Genomic DNA, 20,343 nt, shown 5'->3' on the forward strand with positions numbered 1-20,343 from the left:
AAATTGTGTGCAAAATCACATGCTATTTTTAATTTTTTAAATTATATTTGATAAAGGAATATAAAATTGGAATAATTTAACTTAAATTTAAATATGTATTAGGAATCTCATATTTTATATAACATAAGTGCTTTCTGGTTATTTTCATGGTAAATTGTAAATCTGCAATGTAGAGATTTTGGAATAATTTTTATAATTAAAAAAGAATTATAATAGACAGATGTTAATTTTGTGAAATGATCTTCCTCTTGACTGAGATATTAAGATATTATTGTATCTTTAGACTATATATGATACTATTATATCTTTAGGCTATATTTTTTTATGTTTCAAGTCTCAGGTTTACTATTTCTACTTTGTGTCTTAGGCTTCAGAGTTAACATATGAGACAGAGCTTTTCAGGTATTGCAGATGAATTTGACAAATAAGCTGATTGAAAAACTAGGTATATGCTTTCTTTTATCATTTTTAAAAAAGAGAATAGAAGTGTCATAATAGTTAACCCTGTGTCTATCTTCTCTTTTACCAAACCTTAATTAGGTTCAAGGAAGTGGATACCCCTCAGTGAAATGAACAAAAACAGCCCTCAATGAAGTGATTACAAAATAGATTTTCCCAATTGAGGAATGCAGATGAGACCTGAGAAAGATCCGCTCATGCAGCAGACATTTTTCATTCTTTTTTACAATGCGAGCAAATGGAGGATGAAGAAACAGCCTTCGCCTTTCATCATGTGCTCTGCTGTTAAAAGATTTACAATGACTCTTCAGATTAAAAAAAAAAAAATTTAAACCTGCACAAAATAGGAAATGGTCGTTCACTGGAGAGGTGACTATCAAGTACGTTTTCCTGCCGATAATTTACAATGAGTTGATGACTGTTAACCAAACTAAGACCATGACTTTGAGGATCAAGACAATTTTAAAACGGGCGCATCCAGACAAAGGGACATTTCCCCAGTGTAATTTGTTTTGAAAAGTTGTTACCTAGCAAGCACTACGTAAACTCCATTTCATTCATGACAAAATTGCACTTGGACTTTTAGTGAGCAAAAGCAGACTCAAAAGAGGAGAAAATTCGAGTACATATACCATTTTTAATGTAAAATTTCACAACCCTCATTCAGACAATGATATGATTTGTAAAGGGCTCTAATTGTGGTCAATTATTACAGTCCTCTAGCGCCACCTAGTGTATTCCATATATTTCTATAGCCCAGCTCACCCACCAAACCGAACAGAATTTCTTACAAAGACAGCAATACATCCTAAAAAAAAGGAAATAAGAAGGCTTCAGAGCTTGATTTTGATATCTAATAATCAAAGTGTTTTCCATTATTTTATTTTAATACTTTTAAATTCTGAAGGTACCTTGTCACTTTTCTTGAACTGAGTCTTTTGCATATTTGGGTTCATTCTATCAAATGAACACATAATTGCTATTTCCTGGTAAACCATAGCAATTATAAGCTTGACTCTGCTTTTTAACAAAGGCATGTCATCTCATAATTGACTCATTTGGCATAGTAGAGTGGTAGATCTACATGTATAAGAGCTGAGTGTACAGAAACAATCAAAGAAACATGGAAATAAGGGAGACCATTGAATACCCAATATTTGTGAACTGGTTGAGTACACTCTCAGGTTCTTGTTGTTAGATATAGTCATCGTAAAAGAAGGTGTGCAACACAACCTTCTTACCAAATTATAATGAAAGCATGTCTCAGACCAAATTATGACATACACATAGATATTCATTAAATATGCAATAGAAAACACCTAAAAACTGTTCATACAGTCTATCCTAAGCTTAATAAAGTCTCAGCTCTACTCTTGTCTCTGCTCAAATAATTACCTTGCATGAAAGATTCATTAGCAACAAATACAACAAATCCTTAAGGCAAAATTGCGTTATATTATGCTCAGCATCAGACAACCAGAAATTATCCTAAACTAATGGCTGGACCCAGGAACACTTAGAGATAAAGATTAAGGTACTATTCCTATGAGTAAAAGCTGTAGACCTCTGATTTTTATTTTATGATAATTAATATTATTTTGTCATGTACAGGAAAGGTGTTGTTCAAAAATGATCCATTTCTAGTGTCCAATATGTTAGGTATGCCACATCATCCTACTGACTAAGAAAAAGTAAACCCTTTTGTTCTTAAACACACATGAGAATGAAAGGGTCTACATATTTCGCTGGAGGAAATATTCTATTATTCTTGTTCTGATTTATTCTTTCTCAAATCTCTTTATCAAAGTAATCCAACAACCAGAAAAATGTCTTTGCTCCTAGATAAGAAGTGCTAGTGCTGGGTCAGATAGAGAGCATTGTCTAAGGAAATAGAATTGCAGTCTGGATCTTTCAAATCTAAATACACACAAGTATAATCACTAGCTTAGTCTGCTCATGGAATACCCAACACTACTGTGCAGTCTAGTCAGGTAACAAAAGAGGAAGGAAAAAAGCTCAACATTTAGGACTGAATGGCCTTTTTTCCCTCCATTTCAAACCAGGTAGGTAAATGTATGGAGAAGAATCTAGGCTCCATACAAAACTGCTTCAATTTCTTCATTTGCAAAAGGCAAATAGGAGCAAAACTGTAACAAGGGGAGTTGTTATATCACCCCATACTCAGTTTTCAAATAAATACTTCTTTTTCTTTTCTTTTCTTTTTTTTTTTTTGAGACAGAGTCTCACTATGTTGCCCTCTGTAGAGTGCTGTGGCATCACAGCTCACAGCAACCTCAAACTCTTGGGCTTACGCTATTCTCTTGCCTCAGCCTCCCAAGTAGCTGAGACTACAGGTACCTGCCACAAAATCTGGCTATCTTTTATTGCAGTTGTCATTGTTTAGCTGGCCTGGGCTGGGTTCAAACCCACCAGCTTCTGTATATGTGGCCGGCACTATAACCACTGTGCCATGGGCACCAAGCCTCAAATACATATTTCAAAAGGGAGCCTTTTCTAAACTTTTGTACCAAAAAAAATTTATAATACAGGCATACCTCAAAGATACTACAGGTTTGGTTCCAGACTACTATAATAAAGTGAATTCAGCACATTTTTTTTTTTTTTGGTTCTGTGGGGCTTATAAAAGTTGTATTTACACTACTATGTACTCTATAAAGTATGAAATAATATATCTTAAAAAGCAATGTGCATTCTTCATTAAATAATTTATTGCTAAAAATACTAACAATGATCTAGATCTTCAATGAGTTGTGATTTTTTTTCTGGTGGAGAGTCTTGCCTCAGTGTTCTTGCTTCTGATTAATCAGAATCTTAACCAGCAGTAAATCCCATCTCAAGAAACAACTTTCTTTGCTCATTTATAAGCTTTATGTCTCATCATGAGACTAAGAAACTCACTCACATCTTCAGGCCCCACTTGGAATTCTAGTTTTCTTGCTACTTTCACCACATCTGAAGTCTCAAACCCTTCAAAGTCATCCATGAGGATTGGAATCCGTTTCTTCCAAAGTCCTCTTAAGGTTGATATTTTGATTTCCTCCCATTGAATCACAAAAGCTCTTAATGGCATCTAGAATGGCATATCTCTTCCAGATGACTTTCCATTTACTGTGCCCACATCCATCAAAGGAATCACTCTCTAAGGCAGCTATAGCCTTACAAAATATATTTCTTAAATAATAAGACTTGAAAGTCAAATTTATTCTTTGATCCACAGCTGTGCAATGGATGTCATATTAACAAACATGAAAACAAAAACAATCTCCTCATACATCTCCATCAAAGCTTTTTTGCTATCAGTAGGTCTCAACAGGGGGCTTAAAATACCCAATAAACCATGTTGTGAACAAATGTGCTATCACCCAGGCTTTCTTTTTCCATTTATAAAGCACAAGCAAAGATGTAGAATAATTCTTAAGGGCTCAATGGTTTTCAGAATAACAAATGAGCATTGACTTCCACTAAAAGTTACCAGCTGCATTTGCCCCTCACAAGAGAGGCAGTCTGTCCTTTGAAGCTTTGAAGCCAGTCAATGACTTCTCCTCTGTCCCTGTGGAAGCCCTAGATGGCATCTTCCTCCACTACAAAGCTTTTTTTGTTTTGTTTTGTTTTTTCTTGTCTTGTTTAGACATTGTCCCACTCTGTCACCCTGGGTAGAGTATGGTGGCATCATAGCTCACAGCAACCTCAAAGTCTTGGGCTCAAGCAATCCTCTTCCTCAGCCTCACTCTCCCGAGTAGCTAGGACTACAGGTGTGCACCACAATACCTGGCTACTTTTTCTACTTCTAGTAAAGACAGGGTCTTGCTCTTGCTCAGGCTGGTCTCTGAACTTCTGAACTCAGTCAATCCCCCCACCACCACTGTCTCAGCCTCCAGAATACTAAGATTACAGGCATGAACTACTGACCCCTACCATCTGTTTTGTTTACATTAAAAATCTGTTGTTTACAATGACAACTACAACCAAAAAATAGCCCCGTGTTGTGGCGGGCACCTGTAGTCCCAGCTACTTGGGAGGTTGAGGCAAGAGAATTGCTTAAGCCCAAGAGTTTGAGGTAGCTGTGAGCTGTGATGCCATAGCACTTTACCCAGGGTGATGGCTTGAGATTCTGTCCCAAAAAAAAAAAAAAAAATCTGTTGTTTCGTGAAGCTGCCTTCAGCAATTGTCTTAGCTAGGTCTTCCGGAAAAGTTGGTGCAGCTTCTACATTAGCACTTGCTGCTTCACCTTGAATTTTATGTTATGTGGATGTTTTCTTTCCTTAAACCTTATGAATCAACCTCTGCTAGCTTCAAATTTTTCTTCTGTAGGCAGCTTCCTCAACTCTCTCGGCCTTCACAGAGTTGCAGAGAGTTGGAGAATTGTTCTGGATTAGGTTTTGGCTTACGGGAATACTATGGCTGGTCTCATCCTCTATCCAAACCACTAATATTTTCTCCCTAACAGCAATAAGGCTGTTTTACTTTCTAATCATTCGTGTACTGGAGTAGCACTTTTAATTTTCTTTGAAAATTTTTCGTTTGCATTCACAACTTGGTTAACTGTGAGGTGTGAGAGGCCTAGCTTTGGACTTATCTCAGCTTTGAGCACGTCTTTCTCACTAAGCTCAATCATTTCTAGCTTTTGATTTAAAGTGAGAGATGTGTGCTTCTTCCCTTCACTTGAACACTTAGAGGCTATTTTAGAATTATTAGTTGGCCTAATTTCAATATTGTCATGACTCAGGAAACAGGGAGATCCAAGGACAAGGAGAGAGATGAGAGAAAAGCTGATCAGAGGAGCAGTCAGAACACGCACCAGTATGATTGAGTCTGCTGTCTTATATGGGTATGCCCATATGGTCTTGGTATACCAAACAATTACAATGATAACATCAAAAATCACTGATCACAGATCTCCAAAACATAATGATAATGAAACGATTTGAAATGCTGCAATTATGAAAATGTAACACGAAGACAGAAATTGAGCACATACTATTAGGAAAATGGTGCTGAAAAACTTGCTCAATGTAGAGTCACCAGAAAAACTCTAAATTTGGCTTGGCGCCCATAGCCACATACACCGAGGGTGGTAGGTTCGAACCCAGCCTGGGCCAACTAAACAACAATGACAACTGCAACAAAAAAAATAGCCAGACATTGTGGCGGGCACCCGTAGTCCGAGCTACTTGGGAGGCTAAGGCAAGAGAACAGTGTAAGCCCAAGAGTTTGAGGTTGCTGTAAGCTGTGATGCTACAGCACTCTACCCAGGGTGACAGCTTGAGACTCGGTCTCCAAAAAAAAACTTCTAAAGTTGTTTTAAAAAATAAAAAAGAAAAAAAATCCATTATCTACAAAGCTCAATAAAGTAAAATGTGATAAAATGAAGTATGCCTTGTTTTATAGCATTAATAAATTTCTTTCTTAAAAAACGCATTACTAAACAGGACCTGTAGCTCAGTAGGTAGCGCGTCAGCCACATATACCAAAGCTGGCGTGTTCAAATCCAGCCCGGGCCTACAGAACAACAATGACAACTACAACAAAAAATAGCTGGGCATTGTGGCAGGCGCCTGTAGTCCCAGCTACTTGGGAAGGCTAAGGCAAGGGAATTGCTTAAGCCCAAGAGTTTGAGGTTACTGTGAGATGTGAGCTGTGACGCCACAGCACTCAACCAAGGGTGACATAGTGAGACTCTGTCTCAAAAAAAAAAAAAAAAATGTATTACTAGATAACATCTTTTTTTTTTTTTTTCAAAACAGTAGGATAGATACCCAGGCTAAAATAGTCCTTTCCTTTAATGTGTAAAAAATAATCAATAAATTCATCAAAGAGTGCCATGCCATAAGGATGTAGAGTACTGAAAGTATACAAATTTTAAGCTCTACATTGAAGACTTTTTTTTTCTTGATAACACATATGGAGAAGGTTAGGCCACATTTTTGCTCAATAGGTAATTTGCTCAGGATGGCTTAGAGGATACACAATGTTCATGTGTGCTAAGTATCTCCCCACTCACTCAGTGAAGTGCTGTGTCTCTTCCTGCTGAACCTCAAATTCTTGACTTTGAAGTCAGTCCTCTGATTTAGATAACCTCAAAGAAATGGGTTCTATTAATCATAGAATGGGTTCAAATTAAATCCTAGATGCCAAGACTCTAAACCCCTTTAAATGTATACAAAATATTGTATATTGTGTGTATATATATACATAATTATGTGTATATTCTATAAAATGTATATTACATGTTATATATATATGTATAATTTTTTTTTCTGGAAAGTATGTTCCATTGCTTTAATCAGGTGCTCAAGCTGTCACTACTCTAACCCAAAAGAGCTAATGAGGCCCTGTCCAAGGGATTTAACTTGCCCCTTCCAATATCTTGTTGTTACAGATTTGTGTTATCAGAGCTGCCCAGATTCTCCTGAGGAGGCTAGGTGTTGTGAAAGTGTTATTAGAATGTGCATTGGACAGGGCACTGACCACAGTGGAAGAGCCCCTGGGAGCTGCAGCCCTACTCTACCGCTCCTCCACGGACATCTGTACTCCGCGCCACCTTCAGGCACTGACTAGATTCTTGGAGTAGCTCACCCAGTGCTCCCCTGCTTCTGTTCCTGACGCATTCCTGACTGCCCTCAATGTGGCAGCCAGAACAATCCTTCACAGTGCGTCTGATCACCTTCCTCTTCTGCCCCAAATCTAGTAAGCCAGGGTGTCCAACCCACAGCTCATGGGCCACATGTGGCTCAGGATGGCTATGAATACAGCCCAACACAAAGTCATAAACTTACTTAAACGTGGAGGGTTTTTATGAAAAAAAAATTTTTTTTTGGTGGAACTTCACTGTGCAGTTCTCAAGTGTGAACTTTGTAAATGACAACATCCTGTGGCAATGTCATGTAAAATCAGCACGTGAACACTCTCAATATTTGAACTCATGCTTAGGTTCAGTTTTGCAGAGATGTGTGCCTTCCAGTATGTTATCTCCCAAATGCAGACAGTCAAACTGACACCACCAGATGTTACATGTGCTCGTGGTGACCTGGCAAGGCAGTGATGATCGTTAATATTTCAATCTACTGTTGCAATGTTGGCCATTTAATGGTATTTAGAAATCAGCATTCTTATTTGATTATTAAGTGGACTTCCACACCTCGATGGTGCCTCACACATCACCTGCCCTCTTTACAACTGGCCCCGCCTCGACCAAGATGTGGAAGAGCCCAAACCTTGCTTTCTATTATCCGGTCAATTAATTTTTACCATAAAAGCAAATATAATCCCTTATCTATTATTTTTTTTAATTCCAGCTTAGCTTCTACAATGTCTCAAATGAAAACAGAAACCCCAAAAGGAAAAATTACAGATGAAGGAAGAGTGTTCAATGAAAAGTGGGTAGGTGACTATTTTTTTGTCAAGCAAATAGTAAGGCACTCTGCTTAATTTGTAAGAAATTTGGGTGCATTTTTAAAGAGTATAGTTTGAAAAAGCATTATATGCAAAAACATGCTGCCAAATTTGGTGTCTATCTTTTAAACAAAAAATTTTTCTTAAAAGTTACAACTCAAGAGGATTCTATTATGAAAGCTAATTATGTGGTACGTATGTAATAACAAAAAAAAAACAAAAACCATTTAGTGATGGTGAGTTTAATAAGCAATGTATGGCAAATACAATTTTCCCTGAAAAAAAGGGCTATATTGCTAAAATCAGCTTATCTCATCAGACGGTGCTAGGTGTATTGAAGAAACAGGAAAATCTATCAGAAGACGTTTAGAGAGTAATTTTAAAGGCTGAGCTTTGGCAATGGAGGACAGCATTGACGCTACAAATATGGCTCCACTTTCCATTTTTATTAAAGGTATTGATGACAAATATAAAGACTGAAGAAATGGCTTCTTTGGGACCTTAAAAGACACAACTAAATCAAGAAGTTCATACAAAGCAGTGAACTATGTGTTAAAGCAATTTTCTTTATTCTTTGTCAACATATCTGCTATGGCTACTGATGGTGCCCTGGCAATGGTCAGTAAAAGAGAGGGACTTGTAAAATGAATGGAAGATGATGCAATTGCTGCCCAAAACTCATGTTTGATGAAGTATTGAAGAGGGACCTTCAAAGAGGAGGAAGCAGCCCTAATGGAAACCATTAAGGGAAAGTATAGAGTGGCTGAAGAAGAGAACATTTGTGTTTCAACATAAGGAGGAACTTACCTAAAGGCAGGCAGAACCACAGGTCAGGTGGCATCAGTCGGCTATTATAAATTGCACATGATCTTGACTGACACCCTGTATAAGAAGAGGTTGTATGAGAAGTGGTGAGCTGTTTCCACCACCCCTCTTGAGCGCTGTCTTAACTTTGTAAAATTCTTTTGTGTGCATCTTTCAATAAAACCTGAGTGTTTTAACATAGTTTGTGTCTCTTTCTATTTCATCCCAGTTGCCCTGTCTGCTTGGAAGAGAGGTTCCAATGGTGAGACTCTGGCCAGGAGACTCCCCAGTGTCCCTGGAAGGGCACCTCTCGAAAGGCAGGTGGTCAGTGGCAACCAAGGCTTTTCTCCGTACTTTTCCCTATGAAAGGTATGTCTTTCATACCTTTGGTATGTCTTTCAATTCTCTGTCTGACCACCCAAGAATCCATGGTTTAAAGTTCCAGCACACTTTCAGTATCATTACATAATATATCAAGGAAATTTATGTACAAAACCTTTAAAAATAGATAATGCCTTGCAAATCATCATCAAGGCTATAAATTTCATGAAGGCCAAGGGATTGAATAATGGCCAATTCCAAGAATTCCTTAAAAGTATCATTGCTGACTATGGTGACATTATTTGCTGTTTGGAAGTAAAATGGCTAAGTCAAGGTCAAATGTTGAAAATATTCTGTGATTAAAGATGTTATCAAGTCATCTATGGTATCAAAAACCAAATTTATGATAGAACAAGTTTACAATTTTAACATTTTTAATAGATTTAACATTCATTTAAATGAGTAAAACACAGGTCTTTAAGGTGAAAACCAACCTATCAATACAATGTTTCAAACCATAGCAGCATTCCAAATAAAACTGAAATCATGGAGAGTTCAAGGTAAGGCAAACTATATTATACATTTTGACCTATTGGCTAAACACAGTCCTGCGAACAGTGAAAAACATACAGCCCTACTTTTCAATTTGATACAAGAATGTGAGAACAGACTTCATGTTTTATGGGAAAATAATCAATATTTTGGTGAATTGATGACACCATTTTCAGTCAACATAAATATGTTACCTGCCAATTTTCAAATGGAATGCTGAGTTGGAATCTACATTCAACTTAAAGAAAAATTTGATCATGTCTCTTTAGTGGACTTCCCTCTCTTCTCAGAGAAAAATATCTCCTCACTTCACAATCACACCTCATTAATGTCATTGCTTTTAGGCATCACCCACATTTGCACCCAGCTATTTTCAAGAATGAAGCACATTAAGAGTAAAATTACACGTAAACACCTTATGAGCACCATGAGAACTGAGAATTGCAACTCCTTCCATCGAACCAGATACTGGTGCAATAGTTTCTCAAAAACAATGTCAAATATTACACTAGCTTTATGTTGCTCACTTTTGTTTTCCTTTTATAATTAAAAAAACAAAGACTTTTATTACTTAGATATGTACACATTATATATTAGAGATCACAAATTTCATACCTGCTCAATGCTTTTAAAAGACTCTCTAAAGGAGCCATTGCTTATCTGTGGTGGTGGCTATCTCAAAAATTATGCACAGACCACTATTTGGTTCATCAGTTTTCATTAGTGTTTTTAATGTGTGGCCCAGACAACTCTTCTTCCAGTGTGGCCCAGAGAAGCAAAAAGGTTGGACCCCCTGTCTAAGACTTCCCCACATCAGAGATAAAATGGCCTCAAGGCCTGTCTGCTCAGTCTCTCCTACCCTTCTCCTCTCCTCTCTGACTCAGCTCCTCTCAATCACCCCTCCTTCTGGTTCCCTTCTCCCCTACACTGGCCCCCAACTGTCCCTCAAGCATAGGGACTCTTCCTCCCAGAGCCTGTGATGTCTTTGTAGTTCCCAACATACTTCTCCTAAATTGCCTCCAGGATTACTCCCTCAATCCCTTCAGGTCTCTACTCCCAGGTAACTATCTCAGAGAGGTAGGTCCTCCCTAATTCTAAATTATATACACCCCTCCCCCTCCCCTGCCTGGGAGGCTTTCTATATGGTCCTCCCCTTGTTTCATCCTTCTACATTTATATCCATCACCACCTGGCACATATAACATACTCGCTGCTATTTTTTTCTATCTCCATCCATGTCTAACCAACCCTTCCTGAAAACACCCTCTAGAGTAGGGGTCAGCAAACATTTTTCTGTAAAGGGCCAGATAGGAAATATTTTTGGCTCTGTGGATCATAAGAATCTCTGTCGAAACATCTCAACCCTGCTAGTATAGGGGAAAAGTAGCCATTGATAATATATAAACAAATCAGTGTGGATGAGTTTCAATAAAACTTTATTTATATTGAGCAGATCAAAACCTCGACATAAAAAATAAAGCTAAAGCTATAAGGCTTTTAGAAGAAAACTCTGGGAAATATTTTCCCAGTCAGTGAGTAAATATTGCTAGAGCCAGACACAGAAAACAATTGCCATAAAAGGAAAAATTAGTCAATTAGACTTCATCGAAATTAAAAATTTCTGCTCATCTTAGATTGAAAAACCATGATTAAATACATTAAAGCTAGGTTTTCACACCTCTTTCTGTGTTAATTACATCTACATATGTACATATGACATAGCATATATGTAAAGATAGTAAGTCTGTTTCTGATTGAGTAGAGTCTTGTTTTTCTTTAAAAAAGCATTTTATTAAAGAAAAATAAACATAGAGAAAATCACTTGGAAAAAAAGTATTTATAAAAACAAGCAGGTGCTGGATTTGGCCCAGAGGTGGTCTGCAGATTGCAGACAGCTGCTCTAGAATGATAAGCTCCATGAAGCCAGGGACTTAATCTGCTTGATTCTTCGTCTTATCCCCATCACTTTGAAGATTGCCTGGTACAAAGTAGTTGCTCCACAAATATCTGTAGAATGAATTCTACCAAGGTAGACCAAGGTATCAGTTTTTCACCTGCAACAGGAAAAGATAATGTCAACTTTGGGTGTTATCAAAACCAAACTGTTCACAAAAGTATGTCATACAGTAGCGGGTATCATAGTTGTTACAATAATCCTGAACTCCATGCCTCTGAAGAATATGGAAAACTTTAAGATAAAAGGGACTTATAAGAAACTTAAAACTATATGTTTGAGAAAACATTGGTGGGAAAGAGGCTATTGTGTTTGGAGGAAAGCTTGGGGAGGCATAGTCTCTGCTGTCCTAAATTTGGAAGACTACTTTGGGTAAAAGAGATTCCTCATATTCTTTGTGGCACCAAAATGAATAGAACTAGGATGACTCAGGTAAATATCATGTGGAAAAAGTTGTCTGATCGCTGCAGAGAAGCACTTTTTAATCACCCTGAGGGCAGAGGCTATGTTTATGTTCTTCATCAATGTATCTTAATGCCCTAGCACAGGGCCTATGTGCACTATCAGTGTTAATTGAATGAAAGAATGGGAATACAAAGAGAGCAATCTTCATAGCTAACCAAAGCTGAGACAGGATCTTTCAATTTGTCAGTAATAAAATTCAAAAGAAATTTTTCAACAGCTTGCCAGGGTGTAACACCCATAAAATCTCACATTACTGATACATTTGTCACAACTAAAGAACTAGCATGGGTCCCTCAGTACTCACTAAACCACACATCTTTCAGATTCCACTAGTGTCTTTTTTCTGTTCCAGGATCCCACTCAGGATATAAGATTACATTTAATTGTGGCACTTGCCTCTTGACTGAGACCATTTTCCCAGACATCCCTAGTTTTTGATGACCTTAACAGGTTTTTTTGTTTGTTTGTTTTTTCTTTTTTGCAGTTTTTGGCCGGGCTGGGTTTGAACCCGCCACCTCCAGCATATGGGGCCAGCACCCTATTCCTTTGAGCCACAGGTGCCTCCCCTAACCTTCACAGTTTTGAAGATTACTGGTCTGGTTATTTTGTACAATTTCTTTCAATTTGAATTTGTCTGATGTTTTCCTCATGATTAGACTAAAGTTATAGGTTTGAGGGAAAAAGACACAGAGATAAAGTGCCCTTAGTTTTGTTTTTTTGTTTGTTTTTTTTTTTTTTGCAGTTTTTGGCCGGGGGCCGGGTTTGAACCCTCCACCTCTGGTATATGGGGTTGGTACCCTACTCCTTTGAGTCACAGGTGCCACCCGATAAAGTGCCCTTTTTAATCACATTCCATCAAAGATCTGTGCTGTCTACACAACATCACAGTTGAGGTTCACAGTGATCATTGGTTGAGGTCGTGTTTGTCAGATTTCTCCACTGTGATGTTACTCTTTTTCTCTCTTTCTATTTTTCCCTTCTTTGGAAGCAAGTCACTATACATAGCCCACACTCAGGGGTAGGAGGAATTGAGCTCCGTTTCTTAGAGAAAGTAGCACCTGTGTAAATCATTTCGAATTTTCCTATAAGTCAGATTTGCCTCCTCTCCCCATTTAGTTAGTTATTCGATCATTCATTTATATCACTATGGACTAATAAATCTTATTTCATTCTTTAGGTTACAATCCAGCTCTGCAACTACTTATTATTTTGCTCAACTTTTTCTAGCTTTGGCCATCAGAAATCCTTTCAGGTTGGCTCCTGTGGCCCAAGATTATTCCCATCTTTTTGGTTTTTGAGTAATTCCTTACACTACAAGATGCTTCAGGCTCATCTTATATTTTCCCTGCCCCAGCCCTAGGATCAACCATTTCCCCTAGGAGCCCCAGTTGAAATCGAGACCCAAATTCTAGTACGCTTCTTGCTAAACAGGTTGTTACCAGCCCCTGTTAACCTAAACAACCATTTCACAAAGCACGATGCAGGTCAGGCCCTAACAAGGCCAGCTGAGCCTACGGCTGACATCTAGAGACTGTTCATTCACTTCCAAGGCCTACTGTCATTGATAAATTTGGGAACTGGACTCCATGGTAGCAGTCGAGGACCCAGGGAAATCTGTGAACCCAGTGAAGTGTTGACTAACTACATATTCAGTCCAGAATAAAAATGCTTTGAAGATATAACCACGCTAAGATAGGAAGATACTGTGTAACCTTGTAACCTATGAGGAGGAATCTGTGATGAGTAATAACAGTGCTGCTGTTTACTCTTACTGTGAGAATAAAAAGTAACAAAGGGTAGGGGCGGCGCCTGTGGCTCAAGGAGTAGGGCGCCGGTCCCATATACTGGAGGTGGCGGGTTCAAACCCAGCCCCGGCCAAAAAAACCACAAAAAAAAGTAACAAAGGGTAACAAGAGGGCAGAGCAGTTCTTCGGGGAGATATCCCCGCTGCTCTGTGGAATTGCTGGTTTTTCTGTAAATAAAACTGATGTCGCTCTTTCATCTGCTTCTCTGTTGATTGGCTTGGGTGACAGGTGGATGGATTCTTTGGTCCAGCAACCAGATGGCACCATTTCTAGATCTTCCCAACAGACAAAGCTAAAAAATATATGTATGTATAAATACTAACCCATGTACGTAGGTTATATGTATCTATAATTATTTCTGTATCTATCCATCTTTGCATTAAATTAAGCATTACTTCATACTGATGGTTCTGGCTCTAATCTGTGGTTGGTTCACATGGTTCATTCTTGCCTTTCCCCCTTGTTTGTCTTCAACTTTGCTCTCCAACAGTGAGAAACCTGGTCCCCATCAGCCAACATATATTACCTAATTTGTTCAACTCTAGTATGCATGCATAGAAGTTTCTAAATTGGTAGTCCACATAGCTGTCATAAAGACAGACCAAAATTTTGCGATGTATGCAAATATTGTTGTGTTAAATACAAATTTATTTCAAAGCATTGCTGAATTCATAATAGCTTTTGTTATCAACTATTTTTTTGGAGAACATAAAAATACAATGCTACTATGGAAGGGTTAAAAATTGGGGAACGTTTAAAAGTTTTCCTCATAACCAAAAATCATTTTTATAAGACGTTAGGCATTTTACATATACATGTATGTTATTGTAAGTTGTCTTCATGACAAGTCATTATATAGATAAGGAGACTGAAACTAGAGCTTTAAACTCTCTGCCCAAGGTCACACATCTACCAAGTCCTAGAACTGGCATTTAAATGAAAGTCTTTCTGTGTAGAAGCTGATGAGCCTGCTGTTTTACATATTACTTTTCAATAATATAAAAAAGGGAAAACCATATTATATGGCTCAAGAATAAATGAATTTTTCATTATAAAAGATATATTTATTAGAAGAATCTTAAAAATCTTACTTATACAGTTATATATAAACAGTTTAGAACACATTTTTATACTTAAAGAATGGTTTATAAATGTAATTTTTAATGACTGTTTAATGTTACACCTAGTCAGTAAACATAATCAGCTTAATCATGCTTCTATTGTTGAAAATGAAGTTTCACATTCTTTACTAACATAAAAATGCTAAAGTTCACTTTGTATCTCTAATAAATAGAATTACTGGGCCAAACTATTTAGGGTTTTCAATACGTTTTGCAAATTGCTACCATAAGAAGTTGTACTAATAATTAAATTTTATCAGAATGGTTGTTTCACTGCCACATTTTAATATTATTGTTTAAGAGAAATGTCTACTCTACAAATGTTCATTAGAATTGAGCCTTGTTCTTATCATGACCAACTACAATTTAATTTACTCAAACCCCTACTTTCAGGTATTAAGAGATTCCAAAAGAGTTAAGCTCTTTCTACAGAATCCTGATTAAACAATGAAAAAGTACGTGTGTCTGTTGATATTATAAAGCATTGTTCTTACTAATAAATCATTTGGAGAGGGGGATATGCTTCTGCCCCGAAGGCTTAATCTTGGTTTTCTTACCACTTCTTAATTAAGAACTCCTGATAATATCAGCAAAATAAATCAACCACTGTTTGTGTCTGTAGTAGCCTGGCTATTATGCTCTGATTCTGGCCCAAGCTTATTGTAAGGAGTCCCAGAATCAATGTGTTAACTAAGAATTATTTGAAGATTGAAAAGATATCATGTATCTCGTAAAGACACACCACTGTTTTCCAGTGTGTGCATATATTGTGGTAAATATAAATTTATTCCGAAGCATTGGTGAATTCAAAATAGCTTTAGTTATGAAGTATTTTTTCTCAGAAGAATCTAAAAATGCAATGCTACTATAGAAGGGTTAGAAATTTAGGAATATTAAAAAGTTTTACTTATAAACAAGAAATTTGGACACTACTTAAGCAGGTTTCAGAGCACACGTGCAAGTTTGGTGGTGTTGTGTAAGTCACACACTTGCTGAATACGTTAAAACCGAGCGTCATTCAAACAGTTCTTCTCTAGGTCATATTCAACCTTGGGTAAAATTGAGTTACGTTATCCCTTTTTGTCTTCTTTCAATGAGGGATGTTGCATCTATCTAATCAAATTTAAAAATTAGCAACAGCACCCACGCTCAGGGCCAAAATTTTCCTTAAGCCGGTACGTAGTATGAATTTGGGTAAATTCTTCCTCAGTTCCTCTATGCGCATGCCCAGCCTCTGACACTGGTCATCAGGGTCCTCAAACTTTTTAAACAGGGGGCAAGTTCACTGTCCCTCAGACCCTTGGAGGGCCGGACTATAGTTAAAAAAAAAAAAAAACTATGAACCAATTCCTATGCACACTGCACATATCTTATTTTGAAGTAAAAAAACAAAACGGGAACAAATACAATCACGCTGCCTCATGTGGCCCATGGGCTGTAGTTTGAGGACCCTGGGGGAGGGGGGCTAGAGTCCTTTCCTGGAATTGACATATCCTCAAAACCAGAGTGATAATGCTAAGGTAGACACCAGGCAAGAAAAAGAAGACCTTTTATATCTTTTATAAATAGAAACGGAAGTGCTATTATCAACTCTTCCGTAAGACTGCAAAACCTCACAGTTTGTTTTATGGGGAGGAGCAGTGAAGGAGGAAATTGCTAACACAACATACACGGGAGAAGAGAGGAAACAGGGTAACAAGCCACTCTTCCCCAACTCACCCCAGCCACTACAACAGGGACTGACGGGTACAGAGGAAGCATTTGGGACTGAAATGTCAAGTAATTACGGATTTCATCTTGACTAGCTTTAAGGAAGTTTACGGAAAGGGACACGGGGTTAATCCATGCCATTTACTTAGTAGATATTATTTTTTTTCTCATAAGCTTTGATCTGCCATGGCACTTATTTCTAAAAAAAACCTAACAGCTGTCCCATATAGCATGGGTTGTAAACACATAGTCTTTTGGCATTTTATAGAACTTATTTCTCAGGTATCTGGATTATGCTATACATTACATCTTTAAGCCTTATAATAGATAATGTTCAACATATGCTCAACATAGAACAATTTCCAGAGGATGTGGAAACATAGCTTTAAGGGAATTCATTTCTCAATCCTCCATTTCTGCATATACTCTGTGTTAAAACTAATTTGCTTGACCAGAACCCAGATCTTGGTTTCTAAGTATTACCCTCCAATGAAAGGAACCAGGGTTGAAGAAATGGTTGAATGGCTAATCTTACTGGGGTTAGGTGACATCTCCAGATGGGTCAGGAATAATACAAGACAAGCCTGGAACTTCTTGTAATGCCAGAGAATAACAAAGTGGAAAGAAAGAAAGAGAAAAAGAAAAAGGAGGATGGAAGAAAGAGAGAAACTGAGGGAGGGAGAGTGGAATAGAGAGAACACAAATAAGGACCCAGGAATCCCCATGGTCAAAGCTAGAAGAAATCAAGCAACAAAATAAACACCAATAATGTCAGTTTATAACTCAAAGAAGAAAATAAATGTTCATGAATCTGTACTGATGTAAAGAAATGATTGAATAAATAAGTAGAGAAGAAACAATTTTTTTTTTTTTTTTTTTTATGTAGTCGCTTGGCTATAAGCAAAGCCAAGCAGGAAGGAGTGAAACAGAAAATTATCATTAGAAAACCACAATAATAATTGCTGCAGATAAGATCCACTGGTACATGTTAAAACTCCTGGGTAAAACTTTAATGAGAAACAGGATATTTGAATAGCCTCAAAGAACCTCCTTCAAAGTATGTGTTAATTACTCTGGCGGCTTTAACATATATCCACATTCTCTGATACTCTTCCCTCCAGAATTCAATTCCTCTCCCCTTGATTATGAGCTGGACTTGGTGATTTTCTTCTGCCAAATAGAAGACAGAAAGGAAAATAGAACCTTTACAAGACAGAAACCTGGCATATATCAAAGTGATTAAAATTAACATCACCAGAATTGCTGATATCATGTAACCCCTTAAATGATACAATGGGAGCCCTCGTATAAATCTGTGCTATTCTTCTGTATGCATAACCATAGCCTAGCCACGAAAAAACACAAGACGGGTCCCAACTGACAGACATTCTACAAAATACCTTCAAGTGTCAGGGTCATGGAAGACAAGAAAAAAAAAACTGTCACAGATTGAAGATTCTAAGAAGACATAAGGACTAAATGCAACATATTCCCCTGAAACAGAAAGGGGGCATTAGTAGAAAAACTGAACCAATCTGTAAAGTCTATACCAATGTTACTTTCTTAAGCTTTTTATTTCAAATTAATATGAGGGTACAAATTTTTGAATTACATTGTTCTCACTTCCAAGGTAAAGTTCCAGTTGTAAAAAAAAAATCCCTCACCCAAGGGGCATGGTATATATCCATGCGTTGTGCCCATTGGGTGACATCTCGCTAATGCTCTCTCTCCTTCTTTCAATTATCCTCCCCTTCTTACCCATTTTTCTCTTCTCCCCTTGCCCCCACACTGGACTATATTTGTGTTTTATTGTTTATATATGCATATAATTATTTATATATTGGTTTTATATTATTATGGAGTACCTTGGATATTTGTTTTTTCCATTCTTGCAATACTTTACTGAGAAGAATGTTTTTCAACTCCATCCAGGTAAACATAAAAGATGTTTCATAAAGTCTCTATCTTTTTTATGTCTGAATATTATTCCATGGATATACATATACCACAATTTGTTGATCCATTCACGGGTTGATGGGCATTTGAGTTGCTTCCACAACTTGGCAATTGAGCTGCTATAATCATTCTGGTGAAAATGTCTTCATGATAAAATTATTTTTGTTCTTCTGGGCATATACTTAGCAATGATATTGTGGGATTAAGTTGAAGATCAACTTTCAGTCCCTGGAGGATTCTTCATACTTCTTTCCATAAAGGTTGTATTAGTTTGCAATTCCACTAGCAGTGTAGACGTTTTCCCCCTCTCTCCACATCCACACCAGCATCTGCAGTTTTGGGACTTTTTGATGCGGGCTAATCTTCCTGGGGTTAGGTGATATCTCCAAGTGGTTTTGATTTGCATTTCTCTGATGACTAAAGACGATGAGCATTTTTTTATGTTTGTAGGCCATCGTCTATCATCTTTGGAGAAGTTTATGTTCAAGCCTCTTGCCCACTGATAGAGGGGGTTGTTTGCTCTTACTGTTTAATTTGAGTTCTCTGTAAATTCTAGTTATCAGGCCCTTGTCAGATTAATAACCCACAAAAATTTTCTCCCATTCCGAAGGCTGTTTGTTTGCTTTGTTTGTGATACCCTTAGCTGTGCAAAAGCTTTTTAGCTTGATCAAATCCCAGTTCTTTATTTTTGCTGCAATTACCAGAGGAGTCTTCCTCATAAAGTTTTTTCAAGCATTTTCCCCACACTCTTTTCTAGAATGTTTATTGTTTCATGTCTTACATTTAAATCTTTTATTCAGTGAGAATCACTTTTTGTCAATAGTGAGAGGTGTGGGTCAAATTTCATAACCAGTTCTCCCAGCACCATTTGTTAAATAAGGATTCTTTTACCCAGTGCCTTCTTTCATTAGGCTTATCAAAGATCAAATGACAATATGCGGCTGGGTTCATCTCTAGATTCTCTTTTCCATTTCATAGAACTACATCTCTATTTTTGTACCAGTACTGTATTATTTTGATCACTATAAACTTGTAGTAAAACCTGAAATCTTGACAAAGGTGCTGTGTTTATGTGAGGTATTAACATTAGCAGAATCTGGGTGAAGTACAAAGTACAAGGACACAGCTTAGCCTGTGAATTCTGAGAGATATTAGGCTGCAGGCCTGTAAGGAAGCTGAGACCCAACTGGGTCACCCAAACCTTTGATTTCCCTCTACCTATTGCATCCTCACTAGCACAGTTCCAAGGTGGTCAACCAGATAGACCCTCAACATTCAAGATTGGACAATTAAGTTCTCAAATTTGTCCTAGGAAAAGTGCCACATACCTCATTGCTGAGTATCACCCGGTCACCTTTGAGGTGCTTCCCTTGGGAAACTATGCACTGATGCAAATGCCTGTTCCACATTTTGAAGCAATTTTGGAACTCATTCTCTGGAATGGCCATGAAAGCTGTCATCGTATGAAGTCTTGACAACTCAGCCTAGAAAAAGTGCTTTGAAGGGTTGGCTAGCTGCTGACGTTGATGCCAAGCTTCCCACAGGGAGGACTTCAAAGGTGACCATAGTGATATCCAGCAATGAAGTATATAGCAGTTTTTCTAGGATGAGTTCAAGAACTTAAACACATGAGAATGAAGTTCCCTCCCTTTGGGACCAATCACAAATTTCCTCTTTTTTGCGAAATTGGGGCTTTCCTTCTTCCTTCTTATTTTACAAAATAAAAATTTAAAATCTTTGCTCCATCAGCATGAGTGGAAGGATATTCCTGACATTACTTTTG

This window comes from Nycticebus coucang, chromosome 11 (assembly GCF_027406575.1).
Source record: "Nycticebus coucang isolate mNycCou1 chromosome 11, mNycCou1.pri, whole genome shotgun sequence".
NCBI lineage: Eukaryota > Metazoa > Chordata > Mammalia > Primates > Lorisidae > Nycticebus > Nycticebus coucang.